Raw genomic sequence first — 15609 nt, forward strand, 5'->3', positions numbered from 1 at the left:
TAGATTTTGAAGATGTATCTTATCTTCGGGGTCTTCCAATGTTGCCTTTGATCTCCCCAACAAATCCATGTGTGTTTGCGCGGTTTTCATTTTAACATACTCATTGAATTTGTTATGCGAATCTATTTTTATTGATGCCACTTCTTCCATTTTGTCCGTAAAATCTTCAACCCTTGATGAAATTAAACTTTTACCCCGAGAAGACGCTCCCGCGTACGAAGAAGCCGAAGTCTTTTGTGCTTTCTTTGCCTTATCGCATCCAATTGGACGCGTCATCTGTACGTCCCCAAACAACTCCGCCTCAACGTCTTGAGAAAGGCTTACCGGGTCTCCTTGAGTTTCACCAACACCCGCCTCAAAGTCTTCCCGATCGCGAATAACCGGAACTTTTGGCAAGTTCCACTTTGGATGTTGTTTCAAGAAATAAAAGGCATCCTTCATATTAAAACTTTTACCATAAGTATTAAAATATGATTGCATCGCGTCTTTGAAAATGTCCTCGTCATTTGCACCACTACGCCAATTATCTTTTATATCATTGAAAATTGGTAAAAACTCCGTACAAGCCTTGTTAACCCCTCGCCATTTTGAAGATAAAGAATCCTCATTTCGGAACCATCCATATTCAATATTATTAAACTTATCCATAACCAACCCCTAAAAAGTATTACCCTTTTGGCCTCGACCAACAATTGGATTCTCCGACGTGTCGCAAAAACACTCCGCCAACCACACAAGCTCTTTCGTCGACCACAATTTTTGTGGTTTTTGCCGCGAACTAGTTTCCTTAACCGCTTTCCCTATTAATAAATATGTTAACAAATATATATGTATATAGTTATACTATATAATTATACTATTAATACTAACAGTTAATATATATATATATATATATATATATATATATATATATATATATATATATATATACACTAACAATTATACTATATATACTAATAATAATAATAATAATAATACTAACAGTTAACTATATATATATATATACACTAAATATTTATACTAACAGTTAATAAATATATATATATATATATATATATATATATACACTAATTATATAATATTATAATATAATACTATATATAAATAAAAATAGTGTATATAAAATATATCGAATCTTTATCCTTTTTAGAGTGTTTTCGCGTTGCCCGTGGTAGGGATTGTCTATCCATCGCTTCCAGATCTTGTGTTTATGGTAGCGTTTGTTGATTTGGTAAAATTTGTTGTTGTTGGTTTGGAAACATTTGCGCTTTTGATTGATACATTCATTGTTGATAAAACGCTCATTGTTGTTGTTTTTCGTAAGTTAACGCTTGATTTACACCGAACAAATTACGACCGACGTTCGCCAAATTTTGTGGACTAGGTGTAAGGATCGGCCGGTTTGAAACTCCGAGAGCATTTGGACTACCAAAAATCATTAGATTCGTAAACGAAGTAGTGTTGTTCATTTGTGGATCGGAATCACTAACTTGATTGCGAGGCGTGTTTGGGGTGTTGGGAGAATTAGACATTTTTTTTAGTGTGTGTTAAAAAAATGAAAGTGTTTAAGCTGGATGTGTAGTTGAAGTGGATGTGTTTAGTTGTAGTGTGTGTGTGTATATATATATATATATATATATATATATATATATATATATATATATATATATATATATATATATATATATATATATATATATATATATATATATAGGGAAATATTAATTAAAAAAAACGGTCAAAAGCTCCAAACTGTCAAAAATCCCCAACCAATCACGATGGGCCACGTGTCAACGACACCCGTTTCTTCCCCCGTCTCTTCTTCGCCGACGTCAAAGTGACACCGGCCACTAACGCCGGGATATGGCCAGAATCGGCGATCTTGGTGGCCACGTCGGCGAGTGGCGCCGTCACTTCCGACCGATACAAATGGTCTTATAGCAATTTGAATTATAGATTACTTCATATTTTATTTATATCATCATATATTTTATTTTTATTATAATAATATACATTATAGCAATTTGAATTTATGGATATGTTTTTTGACATGGGCTCATAAACGTATCACCATATGAGCTAAAAATAATTAAATTTTCTCAAGAGTTGTGTAGTCATTTATAACAAGGGCACTATAATACTTTTAAAATCTTAAACCATAACGAACTTCACCATAATATGTAATTCTAATTTTGTTATATATTCAACAATTGCTAAATTGTATTCTTAGAACTGCGGACCACCTCATAAAATTGCAAAAAACTTCACCATAATATGTAATTCTGATTTTGCTATATGTTCAACAGTTGCGAAATCATATTCTTGAAACTTCTGTCACTACTACAGAAACAGTAAATAGAAATCGGTTTTTTTGGCCTTCCAAACCGGTTCTAAAACCGGTTTCCATCGATAGGGGTCTGGAAACTCGAGACCGGTTTTAAAACCGGTTCCGAAACATAGCCTTCATGACCGGTTTTTTTTTTTAAAAAGGGGTTTGGATTCATAACAAAGGAAACCTGTTTCTAATACAAAACCGGTTTCGATGTCATTTTTTTAAAAAAAAATATGCCTTCGGAACTGATTCTTTTAAAAAAGGGGTTTGGAATCCGAAGTACAGAAACCTGTTTCTTTATAAAAACCGGTTTCGAATGTTTTTTTTTTTTTTTTTTGGAACGACAGTTTGGTAACCTGTTTTATGCAAAAAACCGGTTTATATTGTCCAGTTTTTTTTAATGTGATGCGAAACCCTGTACAATACCTGCTACCTGCTATATGTATTTTTACTACAATCTACACACAAACATAACTTGTTTACCACATGTAGCGTCACTTACTATCACAAAAGGATAACTTGTTTACATTACTATCATCACAAAGCATAACTAATATAAAGAACCTCAATCTAAAATTACATTACTATCATGACCGCTAGACAAAAAGGCATATTAAATAGCAATGTCTACTTAACTAGTGATATGGTAGCCGAAATCCAAGAGTCAAGAACCTCATTCAACTCGATCTCGCTAAATGATCTAATAGTATTCCAAGGAACCTATATAAAGACAACAAGAAATAAAAGGACAATATTAGTCAAAATGAAAATAATTAAACAAGTCAAAATAGTCAACATCTGATGTTATGCGAGGTGTATATAAAATAGCTATTAAATTTTAGCAGGAAATATTATTAAATACGATACAATTTTATACAAGATATTTATTTATTTATAGAATGGATATACTTAAACCTTGCTACAACACTTATAGGCAGTGTACCTAATCGTACAGTAGTGTAGTTTTTAGTAAGTCCGGTTCGTTCCACAGGGAAAATCTTTAAACAAAGCTTAACGCTATATTAGTTTACTTTTATAAAAATACAAATATATATATAAGTAATATTATTATTATAAAGGGGAATTTTTACCGTTTAATGACCGATTTGTCGATTTTAAAACTTTAGTCGCAGTTAAAACCAAATGTAAAATAATAAATAAATACAAGACTTAATTTAAAGCGTAAAGTAAATAACGATAATGAAATTGCGATAAATGAAAGTGCGATAAAATAAACTTGCGATAATTAAAAAGTGCGATAATTAAAAATGCAATTAAATACAATAACAATAAAATAAAATGCGATAATTAGAAGTGCAATTAAATATAAAATAAAGGAAATTAAATATGAAATAAAATAATTATGCTTATTTAAACTTCCGTAATCATGATGTTTGACGTGTTGATTTTAGTTTTATGCTCATGGGTTAATTGTCCTTTGTCCTGGATTATTTAATATGTCCGTCTGGTTTTTGTCCATAACAGTCCATCAGTCATAAATATAAAGTGCGAGTATCCTCGTTAAATTATCCTTATACCCGAAGTCAAATATTCCAACTAATTGGGGACTTAAACTGTAACAAGGTTTTAATACTTTGTTTAATAATTACACCAGGTTATCGAATGCGTGTAACCCAAGGTTTTAATACTTTGTTATCAATTATGCCAAGTGTCCTTGTACATAATTTCACCCCTGTTTTAATAATTCCATAGACTATTAATCCATTCCCGTATCCGGTTAAATGAACGATTATTCGTACATATAAATATCCCACCCATCGTGTCCGATCGAGTGTATGTGGTTATTTATAGGTACGTCCAATTCTAAATCTTTATATTAAAATTAACAAACTATCATTTAGTTAAACAAATATAAAGCCCATTAATAGCCCATAGTCTAATTTCCACAAGTGTCGTTCTTTTGTCCAAACCCCAATTATGGTACAAAGCCCAATTACCCAATTTTAGTAATTAGCCCAACATCATGATTACTTCGTTTTAAATAAGCATAATAATAACTTAGCTACGAGACATTAAATTAAAAAGGTTGAACATAACTTACAATGATTAAAAATAGCGTAGCGTTACACGGACAGAATTTTGACTTACACCCTTACAACATTCGCTAACATACCCTTATTATTAGGATTAAAATTAAAATTAAAATTAAAATATAAATTATAAATATAAATATTACGTATAGATAGATGGATGGATATATATTGATATTAAAATTCGTCGAACTGCGTTGGCTTTTATAAGCATTTTCATTTTTTGGGGCTCCGCGAGTCGCGGTACTTTTAGCCTTCGAACTCCGCAAGTCGCGGAGTTCGTTTTTACAGCTCATTCAGCCTTGGCTCTTTGTTTGCCGACGATTTTAAATAATAATATAATATATATAATTTTTAAGAATTATTTATATATTATATTATATTCATGTGCATAGTTGACTTGTAATTTTTAGTCCGTTGCGTCGAGCGTTGAGAGTTGACTCTGGTCCCGGTTCCGGATTTTCGAACGTCCTTGCGTACAATTTAATATCTTGTAATTTGCGTTTTGAATCTTGTACTCTTGTAATTTCGAGACGTTTCTTATCAATAATTGGAACCTCTTTGATTGTATTTTGTACTTTTGAGCTTTTTGGTCGTTTACGTCTTCAATTCGTCGAATCTGTCTTTTGTCTTCACCTTTTATTATTTAAACGAATATCACTTGTAAATAGAACAATTGCAACTAAAAGCTTGTCTTTCTTGAGGAATAATGCTATGAAATATATGTTCGTTTTTAGCATTATCAAATATTCCCACACTTGAGCGTTGCTTGTCCTCAAGCAATATAGTCTTGAAATACTAGAATCACTTCTTTATTCTTCACACTTTGTACATCAGTGATTTCTATATGGCGGTATAAACAATGGTAGTAACGATATGGTTTACAGTCCCACATGACTATAAAAATTTAGATCCATTAAGGAAATTAGATCTTTATGAAAACATTTGATCTTTTGAAATTTAAATCTAGTTTTTACCCTAGATAAGTTTTCCGGAATAACTCTTCACCGGTGTTTGTAAAATATTTTTGTGGGTTTGGTGGGTTTCATATTTGAAATTATAGCTCAAAACTTATGGTTTTGTGTCACCCACTTGCTAACCTTGTATTAGGAAAGCAAAACGTCCAGGTTACTTGTCCCGTATATTACCTTTCGGTAAACTACCGTCCGGTTGTAAAGGAAAGCGTTGAACAAGCAACTGTTAAGGCAATGTCCCCTGACATGCTTTTAATTATGGTCTATAACGTGTCGGATGCAATTACTATCCTTGGTAGGAGCAATAGTAAAGCTCACCCTTATGATTTTTCGGTCTGGCACAAGGTCCTGTCTTTGACCATGCTATGCAACCACCGTTCTTAAGGTTGACACCCGATTTGGTTCAGGTGACCTAATGAATTCCAGGTGAATTCCTAGGATTTTACGTTCAATGGTAATGAACGCATTGAAAATGGGTTTTTAGAAAACAAATCGGTTTGTAATTTTGATCAAAATATTTTCTCGTTCAGGCTCGAGTTTAGATATCATTGAATTCCATGAGTTTGTAATTCTCAATCTTTAAGGTCAAACTCAAGGATTGAGTAATATCAGGCTTAAAAGCTAATTTTTGATTTTTAAGGAGATTATCCTTTCTGGGGATCTGATTCATTAGTCTTATCCAGCTAATTTGCACGGTGCCCCCCCCATTGTACGAGATAAATCCTTCTCATGGTTAGGATAAATCTGACCACTTGGTGACCCTGTTTAATGCTGAGGTCCGTGGATTTCCTGCTGATTTTAGAGATTACTTTTTCTAGATTTTTCGTCAACCTACAGCTGGTCTGGACGACAACTTCTTGACCTAAATCAAGAAGCGCGTTTCTTTTTCGGAAGACTTTACTTCCTTTTAACGATGGAATTGATTCATCGTGTAGATCCATCTCTTCTTTTCTTTCATCGGGTAAAACAGTTAATTATCGTCCAAAACAAAAGTATTTTTCAATTATTTGTACAAAAATATGTGATATGTATTTTGAATAACTCGGTGAAAATTTCCCACACTTGGCTTTTATTTTCCTTTTTATTGTCCTTTATTCCATTTTAAATGAATTTTAACATTTTGGTTTGTTTCTCAATTTATGTCCTTTCCGAGGTAACAATAATTTCGGTGTTAACACCTAGTTTTATCATTCATAAATATGTATAAACATGATTTTGAGTTCATTTAGTTGAAAATTTTGAAAAATTTAACTAGAAGTGGGTAGTCAGTATATAAGACTAGGGCTGTTCTTTATTATCAGAGAGCACTAGATTCTAATACAACTACTACTTTACTAGTATTTCTAATGGTAACCAAGTGTATAAAGTAAAAATTTTAAAATTCGAAAGAATTTAACCCCTTCCCACACTTAAGATCTTGCAATGCCCTCATTTGCAAGAAATCAGTAACAATTTAAATTATTGAGGGTCATTAGCGTAGAAATGATTAAATTTTACCAAAGTTTCCAAACATATTTGTGTTTGTGTTGAATGATAAATGGTGCACATCATTTATATTTTGCATCTTGTCGTCAAAATTAGTTGCTTTTGTTGAACTTAATGCCAGTCTTTGAAAATGCGTTGTTTTACCCTGTTGTGTACATAAGATAAACTGCAAACATATATACATATTTTTGAAGTTTGGTATATTACCCCACATTCAAAAATTATTAAAATCTAATAATAAAAGTTAGAAAATTATAAAAACTATTACAATATTAACATAAGTATTAAATGTATTAACATTACAAATAATAAAATAAATAAAACTAAGTAGACTAGGGATGATACTGATACCAGTAGGGGTTCCATGCATAACCGTATGTGTTATAGAATGCTTCGGCTGGGTTATACGTAGGATACGGTGGTTGGATCTCTATAGACCAGGGAGGAAATACGGGCGATTGAGTAGGAATATAGTTTCTACCTATTTGTTGGCAATAAGCTATGATTTGGTTTTGATGAACTTGCCAATCTTCAAATGCTCGATGTCTAGCATTTTCATACTCTTGTGAAGGTATAAACCTTTGCATTTCTGTCATTTCATTTCCCCCTCCCACATTACCTGGCTGTTGGTTTCTCTCAACCTGTGGATGTCTACCATGGTATTGTACTGCGGCGTTATTTCGCCTCTTCAAAACCTTTGCACCTTGGTATACATTTAAACCTATTGTATCGCGGGGTTCTGGTTCTTCGACTAATAATCCCCCCGACTTATATCCACACCAAGATATTCAGCAATCAAAGTAATAAATATACCACCTCCTATTATGCTATGCGGTCTCATCCCCCTAACCATAGCTGATAAATAATAACCCACACAATAAGGTATACTTACAGCGCTTTGTGGGTCTCGAATACACATATGGTAAAATAAATCCTGTTCATTTACCTTTTCCTTATTCTTACCTCTTTGTGTAATCGAATTAGCTAAAAACCTATGAATTACTCTTAACTCTGCTCTATCTATATCCAAATAAGAGTAATTCCCCCTTTAAATCGGTGATGGCTAGTCATTTGACTCCATACACCATGCGTATCAAAATTTTCGTCTATCTTTCTACCATTTAGCATCAACCCTCTATAATCTGCAGATGCTAACTCCTCAGGCGTATATATACGTAAAGCCTGAGCCATGTCTAGTAAAGACATGTGGCGCATCGAACCTCCTAACAAAAATCTAATAAAAGATCGATCGGTTAAACTATCTACCCGATCATTTAATTCTATACTACACAACAATTCTTCACACCATACTTTATATACAGGTCTACGCATGTTGAATAACCATACCCAATCGTTAAAAGTAGAATTACCATACCTCTGTGCAAGTAATTCCCTAATTGGCCCGGCCAATTCTACAGCTTCTAATGGTCCCCATTCTATGACCCTAGGTACTTCAACAGCTTTAGAATGAAGAGTATGCAAACCCCTTTGGTATTTTGGATAATCTATCCAAAGTCTGTCAAATCTCAGGTTCGGGTGCAAATCTTCCAAGTGCATATCAGAAAATGTCATGACTGGATGAGGTATATCTTGTTTGTAGTAGTTATCCACCTCCTATTGTTCCGTATTCTCAGCAGGAGCATTGCGAGCTTGGGATGAAGATTCACCCCTTTCAGTCTGCAAAACACATCAAACACAATTTTTGTGCATCCAAATATGCATTAGTGTAAGCAAAATCATCAATCAAAATAATTACAATGACATGATCAATTTATATCAAACTTAAGCTCATTTTCATATTTTCATTAAATCTACACTTTTTCAAATAAGCATATACGAAAATGTTCGCCAAGTTCATAAGCATTCAACTAAAATAACATGTCAAAATAATCATCACTAGCAATTAAACAAGTTTCAAATGGCATTATCTCTCAAAAATCAAGTTCATGAATTTTAGACTTGAAAAAGTTCACTTTAATTCTCAAAATCATGCTTAGGCTCAAAGTTTGGATCATTTAACTACCTAAACATGTTACACTACTTAATTTAGCAACAATTCATGACAAAAATCAGCCATAACCTGTATATATCAAAAAGCCCCAAATTTGCTCAAGAACACAAACCCTAGATTACTCAAAATTTGAAGTTTAAGGCTCCTAATCATGTTAAATAGCATCAATCTAGGTTATACAAGCATAATACATAAGCAATTTAAGCATAATTACACTAAAAAGCATCAAAATCAAATTGGGTATAAAATTGCTCAAGAACAATAATTTTCGGATTAAATGGTGTTTAGGTGTAAAAATTTACCGTTTTTCTTGAGTAATTCCTTGATAGCATCCTTCTCAACATGATTTTAGTAAAAGATTTGATGATTTTCGGTGAAAAAATTCGATTTTGGGAGTTATTTTTCGTGTATTTTCGCAGAAAAATGGGTGTGGTAGTGTGCAGACTGATCTGTTCGGCCCTTTTATTTTTTTCTGTATTTTTGGAACTCCGCGAGTCGCGGTGTTTTTTTTTTTTTAATAAACCTTAACTTATGAAACAATTAAGTAATTAATTTTAAAATTTTGTTTCCCTTGTTATTTAGGGCGAGGTCGTTTCGGATCGATGTCCTAGTCCGTCCTTCGACAAAATTTTAAAATTTGTCTTTTTCAAGCGATTGTTTTAAAAGCTTAGATTTTTTAGTTTTTTTAATGTTTTTGTCATACTTTAATTCAATAAGATTAAAAATAATGATAATAAAAGTTCTCGTCCCTCCCTTGGGTAAAGCAATTTCGGTTCAATGACCTAGTCTTCAACTTAGGACGAATTTTAAAAATCATATTTTTAACTTAGCGAAATAAAGTAAATTTGTTTTTAAATTCACACAACTTAAATATAATATTCAAAATTAATATTAAAAATTCACACCAAACTTACAATTTAAAATGCATAAAAATAAAATTCATATTTTAAAAATTAAAAATTCACACCAAACTTAATTTAAAAATTCATATTATAAATTCATACCAAACTTATATTAATTTTTCAAATATTTACAATTTTAAATATATTGATTTTACAAAGTTTACAATATTAATTTAAGATTTATATATTAATTTTAAAAACATGGTAAAAATAAAATTAAAAATCTTTTTGGCTTTTATCCCACTTTAATCAATCAAATATTATCAAAAATATGCGCCCCTCTTTTCGGTAAAGTAATTTCGGTTCCAAGACCTAATTTAACTCATGACGAATTTTTGAAATATTTTGGGTTGATTGATTAAAGATATTTATACCTTAAGAATAAACGTTAAATTTCGCAGTGATGTAATAAATTTTTGTATGATATCAATAATTTCGATCGCCAAACCTAATTTTATTCAATACCAATTTAATACTTTATAGCGAACAAATTAGCGTTTATTATCAAAAGGTTAAAAATAAAAATAAAAACTGTACAGACTTAACTGTGATATAGTATTCTTAGTTATATGATATATCCCATTCATAAGATAGTCGGTTTAATTGGTTTTCCATGGCTACATAGGCGTAACCTCGAACATTCAGTGTTTTTTCTTCTAAACATATGAACGGTCCGTCTCTGCATAAAGTAACAAATTTGGTATTTGAATAGGTTTGATTATTTGAACATTTACCTTCATGTGACCTTTTTCGCATTTGTGACATCTTTCTAGTTGTCGTGCTCTTCTTTTCGCTGCGGATTTTGATTTTCCTTTACCAAATTGTAACTTATTATCTTCGCATCTGGATTCTTTTCTTACTCCGTCCAATCTTTCTCTGATTACTGATACTATTTCACTCGGTAGTGTGTCATTATTACGTTTAGTGATCAAAGCGTGTAGCATTAGACCATGGTTTAGTTCATAGGCAGTCTTCATTTCCTAAAAAAAATAAAAATTCAGAATGGGGGGAGAAGACTAGTTCTTTAGGGTCTGCTAGGGAAAGACCATTCGGGTTTCATTTTCGAGAACTACACGAAAACAGACAATCTAACTCTAACAGAAATACATAAAATCCTTTAAAGATTTGATTCCCCCCACACTTAGTTAGCTGTGGTATCGAAATTGTGATTAACTTCGTTGTCAACTTCCATTGGACTATCTATGTAGTGTTTAACTCTGTGACCATTAACTTTAAATTCAATCCCATTTGAATTTATTAATTCTATCATTCCGTATGGGAAAACTCTTTTGACTATGAATGGTCCAGACCATCTTGATTTCAATTTTCCAGGAAATAGCTTGAATCGTGAATTGAAAAGAAGAACTCTGTCTCCTTCTTTAAATTCTTTTAAACTTCTGATTCTTTTATCATGCCATTTCTTTGTTCTTTCTTTATAGATTAACGAATTTTCGTATGCTTCATGTCTTAATTCTTCTAATTCGTTTAGTTGACTTAATCGTAGACGTCCAGCTTCATGTAAATCAAGATTACATGTCTTCAAAGCCCAAAATGCTTTGTGTTCAATTTCTACTGGAAGATGACATGCTTGTCCATAAACGAGTCTAAAAGGTGTGGTTCCAATTGGAGTTTTGTAGGCTGTTCTAAAAGCCCAGAGTGCATCCTCCAATTTAATGGACCATTCCTTCGGATTTGATCCTACGTTTTTTTCTAGAATACGTTTTAAAGCTCGGTTGGTATTTTCAACTTGTCCACTTGTTTGTGGATGATAAGCAGTGGAGATTTTATGAGTTATTCCATATCTTTTAAGAACTTTCTCAAGTTGATTATTACAGAAATGAGTTACCCGATCACTTATTAAAGCTTTCAGTGTTCCAAACCTTGCAAAAAGACGTTTTAAAAAGTTGACTACAACTCGTGCATCGTTAGTTGGGAGAGCTTGTGCTTCCGCCCATTTAGATACATAATCAATTGCTACGAGAATATAGAGATTATTATGAGATTTTAGAAATGGACCCATAAAGTCAATACCCCAAATGTCAAATACTTCACATACTTGTATGACATTTTGTGGCATTTCATCACGTTGACTTATTTTTCCGGCCCTTTGACATGCATCACAGGATTTGCAAAGAAGGTGTGCGTCTTTGTAAATTGTAGGCCAATAGAATCCAGCTTCATAAACTTTTCTTGCTGTTAATTGAGGCCCATAATGCCCTCCTGTTGGTCCTGTGTGACAATGGTTTAAAATTTTACTAGCTTCATCTCCGAATACACATCGGCGTATTATTCCATCTGGACAACTTTTAAATAGATGTGGATCTTCCCAGAAATAGTGTTTTATATCACTAAAGAATTTCTTTCGTTTTTGGTACGATAATCCTTTTTCAAGGAATCCGCAAACTAAGTAGTTTGCATAGTCTGCAAACCATGGGATTTCATTATAATCTATCTTCAATAGATATTCATCAGGAAAGTTGTCTTGTATGGCCGATTCATTTAGAACTTCTAATTCAGGATTTTCAAGACGAGAAAGATGATCAGCGGCGAGATTTTCTGCTCCTTTTTTATCTCGGATTTCAATATCGAACTCTTGTAAGAGTAAGATCCAACGGATTAATCTTGGTTTAGCATCTTGTTTCGAAAATAGGTATCTAAGAGCAGAATGGTCGGTATAGACCACCGTTTTAGCTAGAACGAGATATGATCGAAATTTGTCAAAAGCAAAGACAATAGCAAGGAGTTCTTTTTCAGTAGTTGTATAATTTGTTTGTGCTCCTTGTAACGTCTTACTAGCATAATATATAGGTTGAAATCGTTTTTCAATCCTTTGTCCTAAAACGGCTCCCATTGCAAAATCACTTGCATCGCACATTAGTTCAAATGGTAGATTCCAATTTGGTGTTATCATGATCGGCGCATTAGTGAGTTTCTCTTTAAGAATATTAAAAGATTTGATACATTCATCTGAAAAGATGAATGGAGCATCCTTTTCTAGGATTTTATTCATAGGAGTGGCAATTTTAGAAAAATCTTTTATGAAACGTCGGTAAAAACCGGCATGCCCTAGAAAACTCCTAACTCCTCTAACATTGGTGGGATGTGGAAGTTTAGCAATTACATCTACTTTAGCTCTATCCACTTTAATTCCTTCCTTTGAGATTTTATGTCCAAGAACGATGCCTTATTTAAAGATAAAATGGCATTTCTCCCAATTAAGAACTAGATTTGATTGTTCGCATCTAATAAGCATTCGTTTAAGATTAGCTAGACATATTTCAAATGTATCACCGAAGACTGAAAATCATCCATGAAAACTTCCATGCATTCTTCTATCATGTCGTGAAAAATCGCCATCATACACCTTTGAAAGGTTGCAGGGGCGTTGCAAAGTCCAAATAGCATGCGTTTGTAAGCAAAAGTACCATAAGGGCACGTGAATGTGGTTTTCTCTTGATCTTCGGGTGCTATTGGAATTTGAAAATATCCGGAAAATCCATCAAGAAAACAATAATAACTATTTCCGGCTAATCTTTCCAACATTTGATTAATGAAAGGTAAGGAAAAGTGATCTTTTCTGGTGGCGTCATTTAATTTTCTATAATCAATACATACACGCCATCCTGTTACAGTCCTTGTAGAAATAAGCTCATTTTTTTCATTTGTAATGACAGTCATGCCACCCTTCTTAGGCACGCATTGAACTGGGCTTACCCATGGACTATCAGAGATTGGATAAATTAGACCTGCGTCTAGCAGTTTAATAATCTCTTTCTTAACTACATCTTGCATATTAGGATTTAGTCTTCGTTGGTGTTGCACATATGTTTTATGACCTTCTTCCATAAGGATTTTATGTGTGCAATACGAAGGACTTATTCCTTTAATATCATGAATCTTCCATGCAATAGCTGGTTTATGAGCTTTCAACACAGAAATGAGTTGTGATTTCTCATTTTTAGTAAGAGAAGATGATATTATTACAGGTAATTCAGATTCACCATGTAAATAAGCGTATTCCAAATGGTTTGGAAGTGGCTTTAACTCTAATTTCGGAGGTTCTTCTATTGATGATTTATATCGATATCTGTCTTCTTCTTTTAGCATTTGAATTTCTTCTGTTGTTGGTTCATATCCATTAGCCATAAGTGTAGCTAACATTTCAGCTTCATCAATTTGTTCAGTTCCTTCTCCTAAAGAACATTCTCCTGTTCCTTGTAATTCTGGAAATTCTTCTAACAATTCTGCATGTGAGTCTATAGTTTGAATATAATAACATGTATCATCTGCAGATTGCGGTTGTTGCATTGCTCTATCAACTGAAAAGGTAACACTCTCATCCTCTATACTTAGGGTCAATTTCTTACCGAACACGTCTATCATTGCTTTAGCCGTGTTTAAGAATGGTCTTCCTAATATGAGAGGAACTTGAGAATCTTCTTCCATGTCCAGAACAACAAAATCTACTGGAAATACTAAAGTACCAACTTTAACTAGCATGTTCTCTATTATCCCTCTAGGATATTTTATTGATCGATCAACTAGTTGTATGCTTATTCTTGTTGGTTTCAATTCTCCAAAGTCTAGTTTAGCGTATAGTGAATACGGCATTAAATTTATACTAGCACCTAAGTCTGCCAATGCTTCTATTGAACTAAGACTACCCAGAAAACATGGAATTGTGAAACTTCCTGGATCAGATAGTTTTTCTGGTATCTTATTCAACAGCACTGCTGAACAATTAGCGTTCATAGTAACAGCCGAGAGTTCTTTCATTTTCTTTCTATTCGTGATCAGATCTTTCAAGAATTTAGCATATCTAGGCATTCCTGAAATCACATCAATGAAAGGAAGATTTACATTTATCTGTTTAAACATATCCAAGAATTTGGATTGCTCGGCTTCAAGTTTCTCTTTCTTCATTTTACTCGGGTAAGGAAGTGGTGGTTGGTATGGTTTAACATAAGGTTTAGCCTTAACTGTGTTATCTTCATTAACCTTTTCAACTACCGGTTCTTTTTCCTTATCTTGATCAGGTTGTGGTTCTTGTGGAGTAGGAATAGCTTCATCAGAAGTTACAGGTATTTCAGGTGGTTTAAGTGTTGTACCACTTCTTGTGGTAATAGCTTTAGCTGTTTCATTCCGGGGGTTAGCATTTGTATCACTAGGTAGACTTCCCGGTTTTCTTTCACCTATTAACCTTGCTAGGTTACTTACTTCTTGTTCCAAGTTATGAATAGAAGCTTGTTGATTTCTAAATGCTTGAGAATTTTGTTCATTTGTTTGTTTCTGAGATGTGAAAAACTGCGTTTGAGTTTCAACTAGCTTCGTCATCATATCTTCTAAATTTGGCTTTTTATCATCGGGTTGTGGTGGTTTATTTTGAAAATTAGGTCTTTGCTGGTTGTAAGTATTATTGGATACTTGTTGATTGCTAGGACCTTGTTGGTTGTTGTATGGAATATTTCGATTATAGTTCTGGTTTTGATTGTAGATCGGTCTTGGCGGTTGATAATTATTCTGATAATTATTTCCAGGCCTTTGGTTTATGTATGAAATATTCTCTCTTTGTTCCATTGTTAATTCAATACTGAGACAATCTTTTGTCAAATGTGGTCCTCCACACTGCTCACAACTAATTCGTATTGAGTGTATATCTTTAGTCATCTTTTCCATTCGTCTCTCGACAGGATCTATCTTTGCGAAAATGGAATCTAAGTCATGGCTAGAATCGGCTCTAGCTGCTTTAGATGATCTAACGATATCTTTTTCTTGGTGCCACTCATGTGAGTGGAAAGCAGTGTTATCAATAATTTTGTAAGCATCAGTTTCTGTTTTCTTCATAATAGAACCA

Source organism: Rutidosis leptorrhynchoides, chromosome 3 (genome assembly GCF_046630445.1).
Source record: "Rutidosis leptorrhynchoides isolate AG116_Rl617_1_P2 chromosome 3, CSIRO_AGI_Rlap_v1, whole genome shotgun sequence".
Taxonomy (NCBI): domain Eukaryota; kingdom Viridiplantae; phylum Streptophyta; class Magnoliopsida; order Asterales; family Asteraceae; genus Rutidosis; species Rutidosis leptorrhynchoides.